Source organism: Giraffa tippelskirchi, chromosome 1 (genome assembly GCF_054371585.1).
Source record: "Giraffa tippelskirchi isolate mGirTip1 chromosome 1, T2T-mGirTip1v1.2.pri, whole genome shotgun sequence".
Lineage (NCBI taxonomy): Eukaryota > Metazoa > Chordata > Mammalia > Artiodactyla > Giraffidae > Giraffa > Giraffa tippelskirchi.
Genome location: NC_137275.1, coordinates 112799091 through 112823913, shown reverse-complemented (window position 1 = coordinate 112823913; position 24823 = coordinate 112799091). Strand labels below are relative to the sequence as shown.

General features: G+C 44.3%; 1 pseudogene; it reads left to right on the top strand.

The window, feature by feature from the left end:
- The window catches only part of LOC145515800 (putative ATP-dependent RNA helicase DDX60), a 39859-nt pseudogene that overhangs the window by 12481 nt on the left and 2555 nt on the right, over positions 1 to 24823 (top strand).

Below are 24823 nucleotides of genomic sequence, written 5' to 3'. Positions count from 1 at the left end.
AAGAATAACTTCCTAGTTTTTATCTATTCCTTAATGGTGTATGCCTCTGCAAAGCTTAAAAATGACTGAACACTTTAACCTGAAGTTTTTTGGGGTTGATTTTTCTTTATTCTTGGATGTTATCTTTGCCCATTTTCCTTCTTCTCAGCACCCATGTCCATCCATCCACCTTTTTGGACACTGTCTCTTCTCTTAGTGCAGCTACAACTTTGTGTGGACAGTGTCTCATACACGTGAGAATTTGATCACTGTGAATTAGGTTAGACGAGGAAAAGATGCTTTTCACTGACATAGCAATCACAGGGTGATGTTTTGGTGATAAATCAGTAAGGTGGAAGTCTTAAGGAGACCTCATTTGGGGCTCTGGGGTTTGAGTGGGAGAAGATTTCTTAATTTTCCTTGCATTTGTTTTCCTTTTCCATTCTATTCTCAGGATGTCCCATTAAAGCTTTGGTTGCCTCTCAAAGTGATAATTAGGCAACAGTTCTGCTTCCAAGACTGAACAAGTTAAATATACTCTAAACTCTGTTGTCAGATGAAGCCTTCTGATCTGACAGTTTTTAAGTCACATGCAGTTTTCTTTAGTTACAATAGTTGATGTCCTATGGAGTAGTTCCAAGTTCTGCCTGAATGACATATATATCAGAAACCTAACTTAGGTAAAAAAAGAGGATAATTCTGATCCTGCTGAGCCTCTGATGGCTTTCTTTTGCCAACAGCCAAAGGCACAGCTCCTTGGTCAGGCTTCCGAGGTCTTCCAGAACCCAGCCCCATGTGCTTCTGCTCATCTACTTGATGGATTTTACTGGACGCCCTCATGGTTTATCTGTAAACTGGAGTGTTTCACCACAGAGGCACAGTACAAGTTGTCCAGACCCTGTTCATCTTTGATGGCTCTTCTCATGGGAAATCTCTTCAGAATCCTCTGTGACCTGCTTAGCTGGAGGGAGTCTTCTCTCCACGCACCTGGTCTGTATTTCCTGTCTGACAACAGTCGTGGTTGGCTTGCTGCTGAAGTTCCTTAACAGCTTGTCTTCTTACTGGAATAATTCCTTGAAGACAGATTTTCTGCCCTTGTGGTTTGTAACTAGCTGGATTGAAATGTTTGTTACATGAATATAGACACCCAGAGGGAGCACATACTTTGGGTTCTAAGGATTTTACGTATCTTGTCTCCTTTAACCTTTGCAACAATAGGATGGACGCCTTACCGATACTCCCGTTTGACAAGCGAGGGAGGTAGGGCAGAGAGAACCTGTACTGCTGAGGAAGGGGTGGGGCTGGGGTGCAGTCTCACATAGATGACTCCAGAGCCTGCAGTTTCATCTCTGTGTTCCGAACAGACTGGTGGACAGATGCGTGAGTGAGGGACTGAGTGAGAATCACGTTATGGCCTTTGGGCTGTGACGCAGTAGCTTCTAAAAGCAATGGAATGAGTTCAGTGCAGTAATTTTCCAATAGGATTTTATTAAGGGACTTTCTTTTTTGTGTGGCAATGGCTCCATCTACATCTAAAGAAAACTGAAATGTGGGTGAAATTCCTGTGACCTAACTCATACCCCCAAACTGGAGTAGTGATGATAACCCACACATAGATAACAAGTCTCCTTTCTCTGTGTCCATCTCCTCTTCTCTTCTCTTTCCACCTTGTCACTAGGCATTTCAGTGCAGCATTTACACAGTCCTCTGTTCTGTGTAGATGGTTCAGGGCAGGCTGTCTTTAGGTGGCAGTGAGCACAGGGGTTGGGAGAACTTGGTGAGGTTGGCATCTTGCTCCAAGTGCCTGTCTGCTACTATCTCAGTGGCTGTTAATGGATGGCTGGGAAGCGGCTCCAGCTACTCTAACCCCATGTGACTCCTGCAAAGGTCATGCTGCTGCATGAGTCTCCTTTTTCAATAGGAACCCAGCTTGGACGGCATTAAAAGTGTATGTTGACAGTTGTGTGTTTAGTGTGTGTTCATATGGAGTGTTTCCTAAAGCATCAGTGGTAAAAGGCATGGCAGCCTCCCTGAGCAAGGAGGTGATCCCTGATCTTGTGTAGTAGACCTCAGGTGGACGTGAGGAGGTTGGGTGGTGAGGCAACATGAACAGAAGAGCTGTCCCCATAGGTGTCTGCGCTGTGGCTCTGCTGTCACACGGGGGCTCCAGAAGGAAGGGCTGAGTAGGTTTAGGGCCTGCCTCCATGTGAGGTTCATTTCTGGCACGGGGTGGAGTCCAACTTTGTCCCCAGCTATCTGGCCACTCAGGGACAGCTGTCGGGACGGGGGTGTCAGCCCCAGCAAGTGTGGGAGGGGCTGCGCATCTTTCTGCTGCCTGTGGAACTGTGCTTCCTGTCATCTGTGGGGTTGCGGACAGTGCGATTTGCCAAAACACCATCATGGTGTGATGCTGCATGTTCATAAATGAAGGAGGGTGTGAGCCTGTGACCTTTTATCTCTCTTCCTTGTCTCCCTGGGCTGGCTCATTAGTTGTCATACAGTGAACGCCAGCGGAATGGAATGATGTGGCCCAGCTTTTGGCCACAGAGATTGTTAAACTGATTAAAAAATGAAGACCTGTAAGTTGGTCGGTCATGTGGACAGTTGAGGCCTTGGGCACATGCTGGGTGTTTTCCTAGGCCTGTGCCACGTGTTGTCTAACTTAGTTCTGATGGCAAAGGCAGTACTTCTCTCCACCGTGAGAATAAGGGCATGCAGGCTTTTGTAAGAGGCTAAGAGCCCTAAGACGGAGAAGGCAATGGCACCCCACTCCAGTACTCTAGCTTGGAAAATCCCATGGACTGGGAAGCCTGGTAGGCTACGGTCCATGGGGTCGCTAAGAGTCGGACACGACTGAGCGACTTCACTTTCACTTTTCCCTTTCATGCACTGGAGAAGGAAATGGCAACCCACTCCAGTGTTCTTGCCTGGAGAATCCTAGGGACGGCGGAGCCTGGTGGGCTGCCGTCTATGGGGTCGCACAGAGTCGGACACGACAGAAGCGACTTGGCAGCAGGCAGCAGCAAGAGCCCTAAGAAACCAAATGCATTCTAGTGACCAAACCAGAACAATTCTATCTTAAAAATTATGATAGTTCTTGGATTTATTTTATTTAGGCAAGATATTGTTGTTCAGTCGCCTAGTCATGTCCAACTCTTTGAGACCCCATGGACTGCAAGTTGCCGCTTTTACATAGTAATAATAAGAGAACAAATGCTCACATTTCAAAGTAACGTATTCAAATAGTATTTGGCAAAAAGCAATTTTTTCTGTTCAGCTAGTTCACTGCTCAGGTTGAGATGCTGAATTGTGGTCCAGGCTCTCACCTACATTCTGTTGATTTTTACCACCTCAGTCAAAGCCTGATTGATTATTTTAATTGAAGTATGTTTGGCATAAAACCTTGTGTAAGTTTATGCAGAGTGTTGATTTGGTACATTTATTTTGCAATATGATGGCCACTTGTGTCAAGTCTGAATCCTCATCCTTTTTTTTTTTTTTTGTGGTGGGACAATTAAGATCTAGTCCCAGCATGTTTAGGGCTCCCCAGGTGGCTCAGTGGTAAAGGACCTTCCTGCCAATGCAGGTTTGATCCTGAGTCAGGAAGATCCCCTGGAGGAGGAAGTGGCAACCCACTCCAACATTCTTGCCTGGGAAATCTCATGGACAGAGAAGCCTAGTGGGCCACAGTCCACGGGGATGCAAAGAGTCAGATATGACTGAGTGACTGAGCACATATCCATCCTCAGCTTGTTTGGTGTCATAATACAGCTTTGTTGTCTGTAATCACTGTACTGGGCATTAGCTCTTCAGGTCTTACTTATCTCCTAGTTTAAAAAGTCCAAAACCTTGTGCTGAGGTGTTTGTCTTATTTGCTTTTACTGCAGTCTGTAAGGTGGCAATAGAGGTACTTGGATCCTGCGTTGTAGATGAGGAACCATCATTTAGAGGTGGAATTAGAATTAGATTTTCTGATTCAAACTTGACTGTACTTTCCAGCCTAACAATTTTTTTCAACTGTATTATTTGAAGTGGCTTTTTCTTAGCCCTGAATTTCCAAACCTGAGTTTCATAACTTAGTAGCTGTTTATTAAAACACATTCCCTATTGTCAAATAACTTTGGAGAAATCTGTGTACATAGCCCCTTCTTGAAGACATAACCTTTCCAATGAGAAACCTTAATGAAGCCTATTCATAAACCAACTCCCCGTACTCCAACCTCTTCTTTTGAAGGAAATCTGCTAGCATTTCAGAGATCATAGTTTCACAGGCAGTGGATTCATAGCAATAGTGGCTGAATCCAACAGAATTTACTGCAATACAAGCTTTTGGAGAACGGGAATTTTAAATTTATATTTTAAAATATCTGAGGAAAAATGAATGCCATGGATATCCAGAGGGCTTAAAGCAGAACCGAGTCAGTGACCTGAGGAGAAGTTTCCTTGAGTGTTGTGAAGGTGACCTTCAAGTGATCTTAGGACTTGAGAAAGTCAGACTTGCCCCTTTCAGGCTGGTGCTCAAAAGCCAGGAACCATATTCATAATGAAATCAGTTTCACTTCTGGTGCCAGGGTGGAAGCTGTGTGTTCTTATCTGAACTCAGTTTGCAGATCTTTTAGACACCCCCTCACCTCTACCCTTATAGAGAATTGGCCCAGCTGCAAGGTCTAAGGAAATATAAGAACTTTGTGGTGGCCTTTTGGGTTTTTTCCCTCTCTTAGTAAATCAGGGACACTTTTGGTTAGTACTGTGTTTGCATCAAGCATTTTAGATCAGGGATAGTTGCAGTGTCTGGGTTCATGATAGTGACTCTGAAGCAAAGGATAGAACTTCAGATGAAATAGAAAGAATATTAAATTTTTCAATTTTATTTTAAATGGAGGTTGAAACGTTTGGATTCCCTTCTGATCTTACCCTTTCACCTTGAGAAATGGTCTAGCTTTATGATACCACGTTTGAATTCTGGAAAAGTTGTCTCAGGGCTCAGGTAAACAGTAATTCTGCAATTGTTTTTGAACTGATTATAGTGGATGGTAACTGCCATTCACAGAGATGAGCTATCACCCTTCCTAATCGTCTGATCTTTGAAAATCACCAGTGGATTCTTTACAAAATAAGATTGCTCCTCCCCTGACAGCCTTCCGCCTCACAGTTTGTGTTTTCCTGTAACTGGGCAGAAAGCCCCTCAACTCCTGACCTTGCTTCCTCTTCTGCTTTCTGGGACAGGACCACCCTTCCATCTCCCCCAGTGTGTGCCGGGTCCCGGGTTCTATTCTTGCCTTCCTCTCCTCTCATGCCCCTTCCTTCTCTCTGCCCATCTGTGTTCACCTCCTGGTTGGTTTTGCTGCACTCTTCTGTAAGGGTTCACCATCCTATTAGGTTTATGCACTAGGAACGATGGGGAGACGGTTCGCCCCGTTTGCAAGACACTTGTAACTCTGTTCATATCTGAGACATATCGTTGAGAAGCACTTGGATTTTCTTGCATGATTTTACTGAATTTAGTGGCACGCCTTTCCAAGGAGTTGTGTCCAGAGGAATTCATTCATTTTAAGAATAAAATAATCATTAGGAAGATGGATGCTAGAAAGTATGAAGAGAGCTTAAAGGCAGAATCGACAAGCTAGGTGAAGAATGGCTGTGCCAACGAGGTAATTTGCACACGTGTTTTGAATGAAACATCTCTGTGTTCTTGTGCAGTCATGACTATTGTCTGGACTTTTTAATCTTCAACCTCCATTTTAGGATTTTCAGTTGAGCGTGAAGTCCAGTGGTTCTGAGACAGACCAGAGAGAAAGGACCTTGGTCCTTGACTTGTCCTCTGTCCCCACCCCCAACGTGTGCTCTGAGTTCTGACGGATGCAGGCAGAGGGAGCCCTTTCCATGGACCAGGTCGTGAGGCCCAGACAGTGTGGGACTGGAATTACAGTGATAATAGCTGAGAAGAGCTTTTGACTTCTTTATCCCTTTTTCAGAAAGCTTTTTTTTTTATTTTATGACTTTTGTTTTAATTTGCAGAAACTATTTTTGTGTTAAAACCTTAACCCGGGGTCATATGAGTTGTGCATATTTATTTTAAGTAAGTTGATGATCTTTTTTATTTTGGTGTTTGCTTTGTTGTCATATATTGAAGTTTCTGATTTTTGGGGTGTGACACATGTTAGACTTCTCAGATGAGCTTTGCTCATTATCTTTTAACTTAGATTTTCTCCTCCTGCTGAGAAACATAGTTTTATTTTAATGCACTTATTTTGCCGAGAAAACCCTTCAAAATGTATTTATAAGAGATTTTTACATGATAAAGAGAGAAACTGATTCACCCCATCTGCCGCCACAGTGAAAGTAGCATTGTTTACCAAATAATCCTCTTCCTGACTGATTTGTGTTGTCTTAAAAAGTCGCATGTTAAATTGCACCTGCGTGCATGGTTATTACTTTTTATCTTTTTGTTCTCTAGTGTATTTCTTTAGTTCTTTTGCAATGTTTTATCTTATACTTTCATCTTTATTATTTTTGTTACATACTCTATTAAAGAATCAGAGGCATATAGATTAGATAGTGATGAATATGTTTTATCTAGAAGCAAGCACTCATGTCTTCATTATGCAAAACGTAAAATAATTTTATTTTCCCTGCTGCAGGCCAGAATGGTCCTGGAGAGTCTTCCTCCTCCTTCAGTCTGCCATTGTTTGTTTGGTTGTTAGTTCAGAAAACATGACAATCATGTTTCCACTTCTCATTGGAAAGCTCAGGGAAATGGAGAAGTTACCTGCGCTGTTTTTTCTGTGAGTCACTTAATTTGTTTGTTTGTTTGTTTGTTTTTTATTAGATGCATTCCTTTAAGGATAAGAGTTATACAAACTTGCCTGTTGTAGTGTTCAATACGAGTTTTGGTTCCCTTTTGTCATCAGAGTACATATTTAAAAACTACACCTTTCCAGTTCAACTTTAAATGTTATCACCACAAAAGGAAAAAAAGGTAACTTTGGGAGGTAATGGTTTTGTTAACTAACCTTATTATGGTCATCATTTTGCTATATATGCCTATATCAAATTATCGTGTTTTCTTTACCTTAAATGTGTATAGTGTTACATGTCAATTTTGTCTTAATAAAACTGAAAACAAAAAGCACAGAAAAAAGCAAAGGAGGCACTACATTTCAGAGATTTGACCATCAAGAACTCTAACTTACCTCACTAATCATAATAGTCTCTGGTGAAATAAGTCAAACAGAGAAAGACACATACTCTATGATCTCACTTATGTGTGAAATCTAAATAGTCATACAAACGAGTGTACATGGGAAACAAATGGTCACACAGACATAGGAAACAAGCTCATGGTTACCAAAGGGAAGAGGGAAGGTGGGGAGGGGCAAACTGGGAGCTTGGGATTAACAGATGCAAACTATTAATACTATGTATTAGATAGCCAACAAGGACCTACTCTACAGCACAGGGAATTATAGTCATGGTCTTGTAATAACCCATAATGGAGCAGAATCTTCAAAAATACTAAATTACTATGTTGTACAACTGAAACTAACATGATATTATAAATCAACTATACTTCAGTAAAAAATAAAGTCAGGACGTAGATATATTTAGCTAATACTAAGGGTCTTTGGGGGCTTCCCAGGAGGCACTAGTGGTAAAGAACCCACCCGCCAATGCAGGAGACATAAGAGACACGGGTTCCATCCCTGAGTGGGGAAGATCCCCTGGAGGAGGGCATGACAACCCACTCTAGTATTCTTGCCTGGAGAATCCCATGGACAGAGGAGCCTGGCAGGATACAGTCCGCAGGGTTGCACAGAGTTGGACATGACTAAAGTGACTTAGCACGCACACAAGGGTCTTTGATTCTGTTACAAGACAGATGTAAAGGCCAGTGGAATTAAATACAAGAACAACTATAATAACAATAAAAATACATTTTAAAACAGTAGAAACATTTTTTGGTTAATTTTTTCCCCCTGTCTTAAGAGTATACAGGGAAGCACCTCTCTTCTGTAGACAGAGAAAATGTACGGGGGCCAGCCCCTTGCCTGTGGGGTGCCTGGCCCCTCCTCCAGGAACATTCTCCAGGGGGCTCTGCTTGCTGCTGCCCCAGGAGGGGGACTTCTGATCTCCCCAAAGGTGGTTAATGATGGGTCTCTGACCCAGAGCACCCCGTGTGCCCGTTCAGAAGGAAGCTCGTAGCAATGGGTGTTAAATCTCGACAGCTGTATGTCAGTGGCAGCAGTGGCTGCCTGGATGGTTGAGTTGTCTTTATCACATCACTTTCAAGGCATGCCTTCTTTTCCTCTGTTTCCAAGTTTGATTTAGGGGCTGTGGCGAGAAGGGCTGAAAGTGTGAAAAAGTTTCTAGAGCAAAAGCAGGAGCGCAGAAGGCCCCCCAGGGCAGATAAAAAGGCCCACAAAATGGCGAACAAACTGTGCAAAGTGAAAAAAAAATCCATGGAGAAATACAAGACACTGTGAGTATGCAACTCAGCACATTGTGCTGGGAAAGCTGAGATAGTCGCCCGTCCCAGCAGGGCGGCCCCGGGCTGCACAGACGAGTTAGTTGTTGCTTGGACTTGTTTGCTGGCCAGTTCTGTGCTTGGAGAACTGTGTGCAGTGGGCCCCTCTGCCTCGGGGCCCTCATTCTGGGGCACTAGTTCTTGGGGTCTAATTCTGACTCCTCCGGGTCTTAAATGCATCCCCCCGAGCCCCCATCCTCAGGTCCTCAGTGACGTCCTGGTCTCGAAGTGTCCACATCTTCCTTGGATGGTCACAAAGTTCTTCTTCTTGGAACCTGAGCTTGAGGCTCCCCCATATATTGCAGCTGACATTCAGGCTGATACCCTCACCCTCACTCGCTCTTCTTTCTGGGCTGTTGTCCGTGGGCCAGCACGTGTGCGGTTTTGCCCTTCTTCAGGTGCCCTTGCTACTACTCTCATCCGACAGGACTGCACACACGCCTCTCCTGGGGCCGCGTCCCCCTGTACCGTCCCGTAACCTTGGGCCCCCCTTCCCGGTGCCCCCAGAGCTTCTGCTCAGCAGCTCACATCCCCCCCTGAGGCATGCCCGCCCCCCTCCCCCCCAAGCCCTGCTTGGACTTGTCCCTTTCTCCCGGGCTCATGCCGCACTGCAGTACTTGGTGGGTCAGTTGTGAGGCACTGCTCTCTTTCTCCTAAATTGTTACTCCTTCACAGCAGGGACTGTGCATTTTCCTCTTTTTATCTCCGGCTGTTATTTTATGTGGGGTCCTGCTGCTCACCGCTTACAAAATCAATTACATTCTCACAAATGTTGGTAGAAAGGAAAGGTGCTTTTAATCAGAATGCTGGCCATCTGGGAAGAGGGCGGGCTGCGCATCTGCTGGAAACACCTCTGAGATCCTGCTCGGCCGTGAAAGTTTTACAGGGAAGGAGGGGAGTCATCTCACTGACACACTGAGATGGGGGGGTCCATCGCCATCCCCTCCAGGCTTAAGGATGCCTCAGAATCTTCCTCTGGATGTTCTCTTGTTCACATGGTTTGGTCACACAGTTTGCATAATTGCTGAAGGGGAAGCTCGGGAAGAGGTCTGGTCACCTATTAATTACTGATTCTCATTTCTTCTTCTCTGATCTCTGTAGAGAACCAACCAGTCAGGCAACATATCGTGTGTCCAGACTTGAAAGCTGTGCTTGGGCAGAGATGAGCAGAGCCTGGGGCGCCCAGTTAAAAGTCAGAGACAATATAGCTCTGCTAAGAGACAAGGACAGCACTTCCTGCTGAGGAGGGCTTGCTGCAAAGAGCTGCGTGCACAGTCCCAACGCACTGCTGGGCGGGTCACAGCCATTCATAACTATTTTGCAGTGAATAGTAGTTACTTCCTTGAAAGTGGAAACAGCTCTTAGAGCTTCGCTGACTCAGATTTCCCACGTTCTAGAGCAAGTTAGAATCTCCTGCTGACCCTCTGTGTGTCTTCCTTCTCCTGGTGCTTGGTTCCGTGGTCGAGACAGCAGGTGTCGGCCATTTCAGTCTCTAGTCTTCCAACAGTTTTTCTTCAGGGCTCTAGGAGTCATGGTTTCAAGCTGGATTAGTGACCAACAATTCCAACTATAAAACTAAGGAGAATGTTTTTGTGAACTAGGAATGCTGCTTGCCATTGGTACACAGAGGGCGTTGCAGCTCTCAGCCACTGCAGCCAGCCCAATCCCCTGACCCTGCACTTGAGGGCACTCAGGATGGGAGCACAGGACACTGGCCCAGATGTTAGCTGAGTGCACATCAGAGGAGTGACTTCAGGGAGCCCAGACCCTTGCATCTTCCTGTACATAACAGGGTGCTAAATTCCCTAACTTGAGATGTCTGACTTTCTTTAACAGTGGTCTTTTGATGTTCTGACTACCTGGTCTTTGTTGTGAAAACTCGTAAGAATCTTGACTCCTCCCTTTCCTCTTTGGAGCAGCCCCTCAGAGCTATCTGAGACACCACGGGGCCTCCGTTAATCCTCTGCCTGTGCTTTGCTGCTTGTCCTGGCACTGCCACGGGGGTGAGGGGTGTACCAGTGGAAGGGAGTTGGCGGTTTCTCTACTGCTTGGTCAGGATTGCTCACCCATGAAAATAGTTAAATCGGGCACTCGTGAGCACATATTCTCATAGTAGGAGCCATGTGCACAGTCAAGAGTGTCGACTAAAAGATAAAGCACAGCCTACAAGCTGAGAATTTATTCATTTTGTAGACATTCTGAGGACTTAGACCCACGACACAGCATCTCAGATAGCTCTGAGGGGCTGCCTGAAGAGGGAAGGCAGAGGCCAGGATACATAGGAGTTTTTGCAACAAAGACCAGTAAACATCACAAGATTACTGTTCATTAGAGAAAACCGGACCTCTCTAGTTAATGAATGTAGGACTTTTCTGGGTATGAAGATGCAAGAGTCTGGGCTCCACGAATTCACTCCTGTGATGTGCACTCAGCTCTCTGGGGCCAGTGCCCTGTGCTTTCCCATCCTCGTCCCTCAGGGCTCACCGATGGGGGGCTGATTGCAGCGGCCGAGGGTTTGGCAGTGGGCAGCAGCTTCTCTCCTTCACAAAAGACAAACCAAAGAAGGGCCAGAGATGTGCGTGTCTGTGAACGGTGGTTCCCATGAGGAGTGATGGATGACGTGGTCTGACAACAGAGTCCAAGCCAGTGTGTTGGGGGTCGAGTCTTAGGTCTGGTCCCCACGGGGACCTGGACCTCATGCAAGTGATCCGTTGAGGGGTGTGCTTGTGAGGAGCCTGCAGGAAAGTGAGGGGCAGAGAGGGGGTGCTTGTGAGGGGCCCGCAGGAAAGGGAGGGGCAGCAGAGGGGGACTGAGGAGGACGCATGAGGGTGTGCCTGTTGCTGGAATGCTGCCGACCCTCGCCAGCATGGAGGGCTGGGGGTGCTGCAGAATCATGCCGGCCTTGGTCGAGGTGGCTGATTTGTGCACCTATCAGTCAGGTACCGGCTGGGGCCCACCCCCCCACCCCCCCACCCCCCCCAGGAGCCGTTGTACCTTCCAGGCGCTGCTCAAGGCTTTTGTCAGTGGAGGACAAGTATTGTCACCAGCAGCCCTTGAAATCCAAGTTCAGAACCTCTGTAGCATCTGCAGTAGGGGAGGAGGGGGCCTGCACTCTGCCTGTGGAGCCTGGGGGCACCTACCTTCTGCAAGCCTGTTGTCAAAGGGCTTCGAAAGAGGAAGCAGTCATCAGTGTAGCAGGGGCGGGGCCCATACTGGCAGAACTGGGCTGGCAAGAACTGGGGGACATACTGGGAGAACTGGGCTGACAAGAAGGGGGGCCATACTGGGAGAAGTGGGCTGACAAGAACTGGGGGACATACTGGGAGAACTGGGCTTACAAGAACTGGGGGACCATACTGGGAGAACTGAAGGGGGTGCCATACTGGGAGAACTGGGCAGACAAGAAGGGAGTCATACTGGGAGAATTGGGCTGGCATGAAGCCTGCTAGACCAGGAGGAAGGAGGGGACACCTAGAGACGACAGAGGACTTTTCTGACGATGGACACAAGTTCCAGAGGCTGATGAGGGAGAAGACTGGTCCATGGCAGTCCAGGTGTTCGTAGGATTAAACGTTTCGGCAATTCGGGGGATCCGGGAAATCTTGGGCTTCCTGTGATGGCCAGATCTGACCATTCATTACTTAAGATTTGTCTTTATTAAAATAGAGATGAATGAAGCCAGAAAAATCCCAGAAGAATGGATCCAAGCCTACTCCATGAAGCTGAGCATGATAACCTACTCAAGGTTCTTGAGAAGAACTTGGATATCCCTCAGGGCTGCATGTACACGGACCAGAAGGCCATCAATGCTGAGGTCAGCCCTGATGGAACAGTTCTCGGGGTGGTCACTCCACACTCTTCCTACTACTGCTACCTCTGGACAGGGCTGGGTGTGATCCCTCAGCGCCTACCTTTCCAGAGCAGAGCTCCCTGAGCACACCCTGCTGGCTGTACCCGAGCCCGCAGGCCTTGCAGAGCTTGTCTGAAAGGACAGGGTAAGCTTTACAGATGAGTTCTTGCTTGTTAACTGTTAACCCTGCGGTGCCTGCCCTTCCCTTATCTCTTACTGTGATACTATTTTTCACAATCCAAACTCTATACTCCGCTTTCACTTGCCTCCACCGAATATTTCAGTATGTGGATCCAATACACTTGAAATAATGAATATATACACAGTTGTTCAAATGCTGAAGTTTTTTCTGTATTATAGTCAACACATGTCACCAAAAGACATTGACATATCTAAATATGGTATGCCAAATAGCTGTGAAAAAAGGGAACCAAAAAGCAAAGGAGAAAAGGAAAGATATACCCACTTAAATGCAGAGTTCCAAAGAATAGCAAGGAGAGATAAGAAAGCCTTCCTCAGTGATCAATGCAAAGAAATAGAGGAAAACAGTAGAATGGGAAAGACTAGAGATCTCTTCAAGAAAATTAGAGATACCAAGGGAACATTTCATGCAAAGATGAGCTCGATAAAGGACAGAAATGGTACGGACCTAACAGAAGCAGAAGATATTAAGAAAAGGTGGCAAGAATACACAGAAGAATTGTACAAAAGAGATCTTCATGACCCAGATAATCATGATGGTGTGATCACTCACCTAGAGCCAGACATCCTGGAATGTGAAGTCAAGTGGGCCTTAGAAAACATCATTACGAACAAAGCTAGTGGAGGTGATGGAATTCCAGTTGAACTATTTCAAATCCTGGAAGATGCTGCTGTGAAAGTGCTACACTCAGTTCAGTTCAGTTCAGTCGCTCAGTTGTGTCCGACTCTTTGCGACCCCATGAATTGCAGCACGCCAGGCCTCTCTGTCCATCACCAACTCCCAGAGTCTACCCAAACCCATGTTCATCGAGTCGGTGATGCCATCCAACCATCTCATCCTCTGTCGTCCCCTTCTCCTCCTGCTCCCAATCCTACCCAGCATTAGGTCTTTTCCAATGAGTCAACCCTTCGCATGAGGTGGCCAAAGTATTGGAGTTTCAGCTTCAACATCAGACCTTCCAATAAACACCCAGGATTGATCTCTTTTAGGATGGATTGATTGGATCTCCTTGCAGTCCAAGGGACTCTCAAGAGTCTTCTCCAACACCACAGCTCAAAAGCATCAATTCTGTGGCGCTGAGCTTTCTTTACCATCCAACTCTCACATCCATACGTGACCACTGGAAAAACCATAGCCTTGACTAGACGGACTTTTGTTGGCAAAGTAATGTCTCTGCTTTTAAATATGCTATCTAGGTTGGCCATAACCTTCCTTCCAAGGAGTAAGCGTCTTTTAATTTCATGGCTGCAGTCACCATCAGCAGTGATTCTGGAGCCCAAAAAAATATGCCAGCAAATTGGGAAAACTCAACAGTGGCCACAGGACAGGAAAAGGTCACTTTTCATTCCAATCCCAAAGAAAGGCAATGCCAAAGAATGCTCAAACTACCACACAATTGCACTCATCTCACACGCTAGTAAAGTAATGCTCAAAATTCTCCAAGGCAGGCTTCAGCAATACATGAACCGTGAACTTCCAGATGTTCAAGCTGGTTTTAGAAAAGGCAGAGGAACCAGAGGTCAAATTGCCAACATCTGCTGGATCATCAAAAAAAGCAAGAGAGTTCCAGAAAAACATCTCTTTCTGCTTTATTGGCTATGCCAAAGCCTTTGACTATGTGGATCACAACAAACTGTGGAAAATTCTTAAAGAGATGGGCATACCAGATCACCTCACCTGCTTCTTGAGAAACCTGTATACAGGTTAGGAAGCAACAGTTAGAACTGGACATGGAACAACAGACTGGTTCCAAATAGGAAAAGGAGGATGTCAAGGCTGTATATTGTCACCCTGCTTATTTAACTTATACACAGAGTACATCATGAGAAACGCTGGGCTGGAAGAAGCACAAGCTGGAATTAAGATTGCTGGGAGAAAAATCAGTAACCTCAGATATGCAGACAACACCACCCTTATGGCAGAAAGTGAAGAAGAACTAAAGAGCCTCTTGATGAAAGTGAAAGAGGAGAGTGAAAAAGTTGGCTTAAAGCTCACCATTCAGAAAACTAAGATCATGGCATCGGTCCCATCACTTTGTGGGAAATAGATGGAGAAACAGTGAAAACAGTGGCTGACTTTAGTTTTGGGGGCTCCAAAATCACTGCAGATGGTGATTGCAGCCATAAAATTAAAAGCTGCTTACTCCTTGGAAGGAAAGTTATGACCAACCTAGACAGCATATTAAAAAGCAGAGACAATACTTTGTCAACAAAGGTCTGTCTAGTCAAGGCTATGGTTTTTCCAGTAGTCATGTGTGGATGTGAGAGTTGGACTGTGAAGAAAGCTGAGTGCCGAAGAATTGATGCTTTTGAACTGTCGTGTTGGAGAAGACTCTTGAGAGTTCCTTGGACTGCAAGGATATCCAACCAGTCCATCCTAAAGGAGATCAGTCCTGGGTGTTCATTGGAGGGACTGATTTTGAAGCTGAAACTCCAATACTTTGGCCACCTGATGTGAAGAACTGACTCATTTGAAAAGACCCTGATGCTGGGAAGGATTGAGGGCAGGAGGAGAAGGGGATGACAGAGGATGAGATGGTTGGATGGCATCACCGACTCAATGGATGTGGGTTTGGGTTGACTCTGGGAGTTGGTGATGGACAGGGAGGCCTGGCGTGCTGTGGTCCATGGGGTCGTAAAGAGTTGGACACGACTGAGTGACTGAACTGAACTGATAGATTCCCCCTCTTAAGTATGCTGTATGGTATTATTCTTTCTATCTCTGATTTACTTCACTTAGTAATGTTATCTCTTTGTGCTGTTTCCAGCGACACTGTTTTGTTCTGCTTTATGGATGAATAGTATTCCATTTATAGATGTAGCAATATTCATTTTTCTCTGGTTGGAGGTTTTGGTGGATTCTGTGTCTTGATTGTGGTAAATAGTGGTGCTGAGAAAATAGGGGTGCGCAAGCCATTTGGAATTATGCTTTCCAGGTCTTGGCATAGGAATGCAATTGCTGGATCATGTGGTACCCCTGTAGTTTTTAAGGAACTAAAAGTTCCTTAAACTTTAAAACTTAAAAACTAAAGTTCCTTTTCGTTTCCTTTAGCTTTTAAGGAACCTCCATGTATTTTCTGTGCTGGCCGCACCCATTTCCATCGCCACCTAGAGTGACAGAGGATGCCTTTTTCCTGATGCTCTGAGCAGCATTTATTCTTCACAGATCCTTCAGATGATGGTCCTTCTGACCAGTGGGAGGGGATTGCTCATCATAATGTTGATTTGCATAGATTTACCGATTAGTGATGTGGAGTATCGTTCCATGCGCTTTTTTACGTTATACAGTGTGACTCCAACTTTCTGCTTGAAATTGGTTTCTTGTAAGTCTTCCCTGTTTTGAATTCTTCTCGGATGATTTATCCCAGGACATTTCTTGAGGGCAAGAGTCCTTTACAGCCCCACAGGCCTTTTGAATACGAACAGCCCATCAGCACCGGTTTTCAAGTTGTTCCAAAAAAGGGCCACAAGGAGGCAGCATTGTTTCATGCCCCACTCCTTTTGTTTCTTTTTTTCACAATTTAATTTTGTCTATTGGATTTGAGTTGATTTTCAATGTTGTGTTTCTCTGAGGTGTATCGAGTCTGATTCAGTGATTCATAGACATATAGTAGACGCATATCTACATCTATATCCAGGCCCGGCCTCTTCTCGTCATCAGGATTTTTTTCTTAGGCCTGGTAGCCCTTTGGGAGTCAGAGTACCCCCACCCGCCCCACTCCCTGCCTGAGCCCGGCTCTGGGAAGGCCCCAGGCCAGTGTTAAGTCACCCCTTCATGTAAGCATGGGTCAGATGGTGAAGGTTAAAGCAGCAGTGGGCCTGGCTCTGGACACTGTGCCCACGCCTGGCATCATCTCAGAGATGTAGAAGAGAGCCCCTCAGGACCTACAAGAACCAGAAGGACGCTCTCTGTCACAGAGAGCTTCTTAAACTTACTTTATTGGAGTCTAGTTGGTTTAAAGTGTTGTACTGTAAGCCAGTCAACTGTGCTGTCCAGCACAATGACTCAGTTACACATGCGTTTTATGTTCTTTTCCGTTATGGTTTATCCCAGGAGTTTGACCATAGTTCCCTGTCCTCAACAGTAGGACCTGGTTGTTTATTCTTCCTGTAGGTAACAGTTTGCATCTGCTAACCCCAACCTCCCAGTCCTTCCCTCACTCACCCTCTTACACCTTGGCAGCCACAAGTCTGCTCTCTATGTCTGTGAGGCTGTTTCTGTTTTGTAGATGGGTTCATTTGTGTCAAATTTTGTTCTGCACATAGCTAATATTATATACTTGCCTTTCTGTTTGACTTACTTCACTTACTGTGATCATCTCTAAGTTCATCCATGTTGCTGCAAGTGGCATTATTTCATTCTTTTTTTGACTGAGTAATATTCCCTTGCATTTGTACGACATCTTCTGTATCCATTTATTTGTCCATGGACAGCTTCCATGTCTTGGCTGTTGTGAACAGCGCTGCTGTGAACCTAAGGGTTCATGTGCTTATTGAAGTAGACTTTTGACCAGAGTGGGATTGCTGGGTCATACAACATTTCTATTTTTAGTTTTCTGAGAAGCCTTCATACTCTGCTCTGTAGTGACTGCACCAACTTCCCCCCAGCAGTGTAGGCATGTTTGATGGGCAGTATACTCTAAAGACTAAGGACAAAGTCAGATAGTTATATTCTGAAAGGCAGTTTAAAAAATAGGTATATATGGATAGGGGAATGCCACTCCTGTTATAGGTAGTTGATACAATATCAGTTTAAAGTCATGAATATTTTCTCAGGAAAAATGGATTTCAAAAAAATATTTGTAGTATACCAAGGTGATAAAAGTGACTCTAACTTCACATTTCAAGCAAGCTCTGGGAGTTAGTGAAAGACAGGGGAGCCTGGCGGACTGCAGTCCATGGGGTCGCAATGAGTCGGACGTGACTGAGTGGCTGACCTGATTTCTATGATTTCTAAGACTCAACATTTTGAATATTGATTTTTTTTTTTTTTTTTTACTGATTTTGGTCATTTATATTAAAGTGAAGAAAACCTTAATATGCTGTTTGAACACTTGCCAATACTTAATTAAAACATATTATTGTTTAGATAATAGATGTAAAGAACCAGGATAGTCAAATTTTATAATAGACTAAAGTGAAAGTGTTAGTCACTCAGTCGTGTTTGACTTTTTTGCGACCCCATGGACTGTAGCCCACCAGGCTCCTCTGTCCATGGGATTCTCCAGGCAAGAATACTGGAGTGGGTTGCCATTTCCGTCTCCGATAATAGATTAAGGCGTGTCTCAAAAAAAAGATGGTAACAATCTAAAATCTCTGCATGTCCTCAGGCTATGTTAGGAACAATTGGCGTGGATGCAAAAAATATTCCTCTCCTTCGCTTGAGTAAATGTGACAACACTAGAAGAACCTGCTGTTTGAACGGTTATGTACTGAACTTTTACAAACATGACTCACTGCCTGCAATGACTGAGGATAACTGGTATAAGCTTTCCTGTGTTAATATGCTCTACAGACATGCACGTGTGTTTGTGTAATGAGGGCTGTTTCATTAAGACGTATGAGATTAGTTTTAAGATATCGTGATTTAAGAAGAATCACTAAGATGCAATTTATTTCAAATGGTTTAAAAGACGCTTTTTCAAGTTATGATTGAGGTGAAGGTCACATATAAAATTGACCATTTTAAAGCGAACAGTTTGAGGATGTTTGATGCATTCATAATGAACAACCACCATCTCCATCGAGGTGTTAAGCACTGTCAGTAACCCAAGGGAGAAGTCTGGAGCCGTGAAGCAGAAGCTCTCTCTCCTCCCCTCCTTCACCCTCTGGCAGCTACTGTTCTGTCTCTGTCTGCTCTCCGTCTTGTGGATTTAACTAGTCTGGGTAGTTAATATTAATGGTCTTACAGTTATGTGACTTTTTGTGTCAGACTTCTTTCACTGGGAATTTTTGAAGTTCACCATGTTGTAACTTTATCAGTTTTTATTGTTGCTCAGTTGCTCAGTCATATCCGACTCTTTGCGACCCCATGGACTGCAGCACGCCAGTCTTCCCTGTCCATCACCAACTCCCGGAGTTTCCCCAAACCCATGTCCATCGAGTTGGTGATGCCATCTAACCGTCTCATCCTCTGTTGTCCCTTCTCGTCCTGCCGTCAATATTTCCCAGCTTCAGGGTCTTTTCAAATGAATCAGTTCTTCGCATCAGGTGACCAAAGTATTGGAGATTCAGCATCAGTTCTTCTAATGAATATTCAGGGTTTATTTCCTTTAGAGCTGAGTTTATATATATACAGTTTGTTTACCTGGTGGATGAACATTTCAATTGCTTCAACTTCTGCCAGCTGTGAATGGTGCCGCCATGAGCATGCATGTACATGGATTTATTTCAGTGCCGGTTTCCAATTCTTTTGTGTGTATCCCCAGACTTAGAATTGCTGGGTCATGTATTAACTCCATGTTCAACTTGTGTAGAATCGCTGAAATATTTTCCACAACTGAACCGTTTTACACCACCAACTGCACTGTACAAAGGTTCTACTTTCTCTACAACCTCACTACTCTTGTTTTCCTTTATTTTTTATTTTTTTTTTATAAATTTATTTATTTTAGTTGGGGGCTAATTACTTTACAATATTGTAATAGTTTTTGCCATACATTGACATGAATCAGCCATGGGTTTACATGTGTTCCCCTTCCTGGACCCCCCAACCACCTCCCTCCCCATCCCATCCCTCTGGGTCATCCCATTGCCCCAGCCCTGAGCACTTGTCTCATGCATCGAACATGGAATGGTGTTCTGTTTCACATATGATAATATACATGTTTCAATGCTATCCTCCCAGAACATCCCACCCTCACCTTCTCCCTCAGAGTCCATAAAATTGTTCTATGCATCTGTGTCTCTTATTCTGTCTCGCATATAGGGTTATCGTTACCATCTTTCAAATTCCATATATATGCATTAGTATACTGTATTGTTGTTTTTCTTTCTGGCTTACTTCACTCTGTATAATGGGCTCCAGTTTCATCCATCTCAGTAGAACCGATTCAAATGTATTTTTTTTAATGGCTGAGTTGATTATAGCCATTCTAGTGTGTGAAGTGATCCATATAGCATTGTGGTTTTAATTTACATTTCCCTAAACACTAAATATTTTGAATTTAGTTTTATGCTTAAAAACGCCAGATAATCACGATGGTGTGATCACTCACCTAGAGGCAGACATCCTGGAAGGTGAAGTCAAGTGGGCCTTAGAAACCATCACTACAAACAAAGCTAGTGGAGGTGATGGAATTCCAGTTGAGCTATTTCAAATCCTGAAAGATGATGCTGTGAAAGTGCTGCACTCAATATGCCAGCAAACTGGGAAAACTCAACAGTGGCCACAGGACAGGAAAAGGTCACTTTTCATTCCAATTCCTAAGAAAGGCAATGCCAAAGAATGCTCAAACTACCGCACAATTGCACTCATCTCACACGCTAGTAAAGTAATGCTTAAAATTCTCCAAGGCAGGCTTCAGCAATACATGAACCGTGAACTTCCAGATGTTCAACCTGGCTTTAGAAAAGGCAGAGGAACCAGAGATCAAATTGCCAACATCCACTGGATCATTAAAAAAGCAAGAGAGTTCCAGAAAATCATCTACTTCTGCTTTATTGACTATGCCAAAGCCTTTGACTATGTGGATCACAATAAACTGTGGAAAATTCTTAAAGAGATGGGAATACCAGACCATCTGACCTGTCTCTTGAGAAACCTGTATGCAGGTCAGGAAGCAACAGTTAGAACTGGACATGGAACAGCAGACTGGTTCCAAATAGGGAAAGGAGGATGTCAAGGCTGTATATTGTCACCCTGCTTGTTTAACTTATACGCAGAATACATCATGAGAAACACTGGGCTGAAGGAAGCACAAGCTGGAATCAAGACTGCCGGGAGAAAGATCAGTAACCTCAGATATGCAGATGACACCACCCTTATGGCAGATAGTGAAGAAGAACTAAAGAGCTTCTTGATGAAAGTGAAAGAGGATAGTGAAAAAGTTGGCTTAAAGCTCAACATTCAGAAAACTAAGATCGTGGCATCTGGTCCCATCACTTCATGGCAAATAGATGGAGAAACAGTGGAAACAGTGTCAGACTTTATTTTTTGGGGCTCCAAAATCACTGCAGATGGTAATTGCAGCCATGAAATTAAAAGATACTTACTCCTTGGAAGGAAAGTTATGACCAACCTAGACAGCATATTAAAAAGCAGAGACATTACTTTGTCAACAAAGGTCCGTCTAGTCAAGGCTATGGTTTTTCCAGTAGTCACGTATGGATGTGAGAGTTGGACTGTGAAGAAAGCTGAGCGCTGAAGAATTGATGCTTTTGAACTGTGGTATTGGAGAAGACTCTTGAGAGTCCCTTGGACTGCAAGGAGATCCAACCAGTCCATTCTATAGGAGATCAGTACTGGGTGTTAATTGGAAGGACTGATTTTGAAGCTGAAACTCCAATTCTTTGGCCACCTCATGTGAAGAGTTGACTCATTGGAAAAGACCCTGATGCTGGGAAGGATTGGGGGCAGGAGGAGAAGGCGACGACAGAGGATGAGATGGCTGGACGGCATCACCGACTCGATGGACACGGGCTTGGGTAGACCCCAGGAGTTGGTGATGGACAGGGAAGTCTGGCGTGCTGCGATTCATGGGGTCGCAAAGAGTCGGACACGACTGAGCAACTGAACTGAACTGAGTCTTATGCTATGAAAGAGATGCATATAGTCTTTGGAGAAATGTGTATTCAAGTCCTTTGCCCACTTTAAACTTTTTGTTATTTTCCTTTTGTTGTTGTGTTGTAGATGTTGTTTATATCTTCTAATACTAGACTCTTGTCAGGTATATGATTTGCAAATATTTTCTCCTACTCTGTAAGTTATCTTTTTTTTTTTGGTGATGTCCTTTGATGCACAAAAAATTTTAGTTTTGGTGAAATCCAACCTTTCTAATTTTCCTTTTGTTACACTTGCTCTTGGTGTCATGTCTAAGAATCCATTCCCAGATCTGAGGTCATGCAGAGTTAGCCCTGAATTTTCTCTAAGAGCTTTTCTTTTTGAGTTGTCAGTCCATTTTTGGATAGATTTTGGTGTGTAGTGTAACAGAAGGTTCCAACCTCATTCGTTTGCATGTGGATACACGGTTGCCCCAGAAAAGTCTGTTCAGTTCTTTCTTCATGGAATGGTGATGGCCCCCTGTCAGGGCTCAGCTGACAGATGTGTGTGCCCTTCTTTCTGAATTCCTAGTGCTCTTCCATTAATCTACCTGTCTGTTCTCATGCCAGTACCACCTTGCTTGAGCTTCCCTGGTGGCTCAGATGGTAAAGAATCTGCCTGCAATGCAGGAGACCCACATTCGATTCCTGAGTCAGGAAGATCCCCTGGAGGAGGGCATGGCAACCCACTCCAGCATTCTTGCGTGGGAAATCCCATGGACAGAGGAGCTACATACAGTCCATGGGGCTGCAAAGAGTCGAACACGACTGAGCGACTAACACTTTCACTTCACTTTCACCACTCTGTTTGATAACTATAGCTTGTGAAATGCGTGGGTCTTCCAACTTTCCTTCTGTCCAATATGGTTTTGGCTGTTCCAACTCCTTTGTAATTCCACATGAATTTGGGGATTGTCTTTTCCACTTCTGCAAAAACAGCTGTACAGGTTTCCACAGAGATTGCAGTGAATCTGTAGATCACGTTGAGGAGCATTAAGGGGTCGCAAAGAGTTGGATACCACTGAGCGACTGACTAATGCTTTCATTTTTTTTGCTTGTACTCTATAACTTTGCCAAAGTAGTTTATTAGCTCTGATAGTTACTTTGTGAATCCTTCAACATTTTCTACATATGGGATCATGCCATCTGTGAATAGAGGAGTTTATTTCTTCCTTTCCTTCTTTATCTTCTTACCTGAGGGCTCTGGCTAGTACTTCCAGTAAAATGTTGAACAGCGATGGAAGCAGACAGGTTTTCCTCTGAGGTGTTTGTTGCTCAGTTGTTTGGCCTCAACTGTCATATTTCTCCCTTGGCAGCTGTCACTCAGCTCTGAGCTCAGAAGGACAGAGACGAGCACCTCACCTCAGTCCTTACTGCAGCTCCCTGATGGGTTCAGTTCAGTTCAGTTCATTTGCTCAGTCATGTCCGACTCTTTGCGACCCCGTGAACTGCAGCACACTAGGCCTCCCTGTCCATCACCAACTCCCAGAATTTACCCAAACTCATGTCCATTGAGTCAGTGATGCCATCCAACCACCTCATCCTCTATCGTCCCCTTCTCCTTCTGCCCTCAATCTTTCCCAGCATCAGGATTTTTCTAACGAGTCAGCTCTTCCCATCAGGTGGCCAAAGTACTGGAGCTTCAGCTTCAACATCAGTCCCTCCAATGAATATTCAGGACTGATTTCCTTTAGGATGGACTGGTTGCATCTCCTTGCAGTCCAAGGAACTCTCAAGAGTCTTCTCCAACACCACAGTTCAAAAGCATCAATTCTTTGCTGCTCAGCTTTCTTTATAGTCCAACTCTCACATCCATACATGACCACTGGAAAAACCATAGCCTTGACTAGATGAACCTTTGTTGGCAAAGTAATATCTCTGCTTTTTAATATGCTGTCTAGGCTGGTCATAACTTTCCTTCCAAGGAGTAAGTATCTTTTAATTTCATGGCTGCAGTCACCATCTGCAGTGATTTTGGAACCTCCCAAAATAAAGTCAGCCACAGTTTCTGCTGTTTCCCCATCTATCTGCCATGAAGTGATGGGACCAGATGCCATGATCTTAGTTTTCTGAATGTTGAGCTTTATGCCAACTTTTTCACTCTCCTCTTTCACTTTCATCAAGAGGCTCTTTAGTTCTTCTTCACTTTCTGCCATAAGGGTGGTGTCGTCTGCATATCTGAGGTTACTGATTTTTCTCCCAGCAATCTTGATTCCAGCTTGTGCTTCATCCAGCCCAGTGTTTCTCATGATGTACTCTGCATATAAGTTAAACAAGCAGGGTGACAATATACAGCCTTGACATCCTCCTTTCCCTATTTGGAACCAGTCTGCTGTTCCATGTCCAGTTCTAACTGTTGCTTCCTGACCTGCATACAGGTTTCTCAAGAGACAGGTCAGATGGTCTGGTATTCCCATCTCTTTAAGAATTTTCCACAGTTTATTGTGATCCACATAGTCAAAGGCTTTGGCATAGTCAATAAAGCAGAAGTAGATGATTTTCTGGAACTCTCTTGCTTTTTTAATGATCCAGTGGATGTTGGCAATTTGATCTCTGGTTCCTCTGCCTTTTCTAAAACCAGCTTGAACATCGGACGGTTCACGTATTGCTGAAGCCTGGCTTGGAGAATTTTGAGCCTTACTTAACTAGGGTGTGAAATGAGTGCAGTCATACAGTAGTTTGAGAATTCTTTGGCATTGCCTTTTTTTTTTTCTTATTTAAAAAAATGTTTTTAATCAAGGTGTAGTTGATTTACAGTTTATATTAGTTTCAGTGGTACACCATAGTAAGTCAGTATTTCTATAGATTATAGTCCACTTACATTTATTACAAAACAATGGCTATATTGTATAGCGCCGTACAATATATCCTTGTTGCTTATCTATCTATCTATTTATTTATTTATTTTTAATAAATTTGTTTATTTTAGTTGGGGGATAATTACTTTACAATATTGTAGTGGTTTTTTCCATACATTGACATGAATCAGCCATGGGTTTACATGTGCTCCCCATCCTGAACCCCCCTCCCACCTTCCTCCCCATCCCATCCCTCTGGGTCATCCCATTGCCCCAGCCCGGAGTATTTGTCTCATGGCATTGCCTTTTATAAGGATTGGAATGAAAACTGACCTTTTCATTTCATAACCCGATGGATTAGGACAGACATATTTGGAAGCCAGAGGCCAGTATCCTACAGTGGGATACAGGCTCTGTCTTCAAGTCTGATGCTAAGCTGGTTGGAGGGCAGGGAGATGGTGAATAAAAATGTCTCAGTGGTTTTCTGCTTTCCCCACTTTGTTCTTGACTCTGAGTTAAATTCCAGCTTATTTCCCACACTTCTCAGTTGATTCTGGCAACTTTTGCTTGCGTTTTTGATGTTTCTCTGCAGGGACGGGCCCTCATTCTGCCTTCTCTTCCATCTTCTGAGACATTCCAGTTTGGCACTGTTTTAACATATACAATGACAACTTTGGTCATAATAATGTTCTACAATATATGAGCACTAAA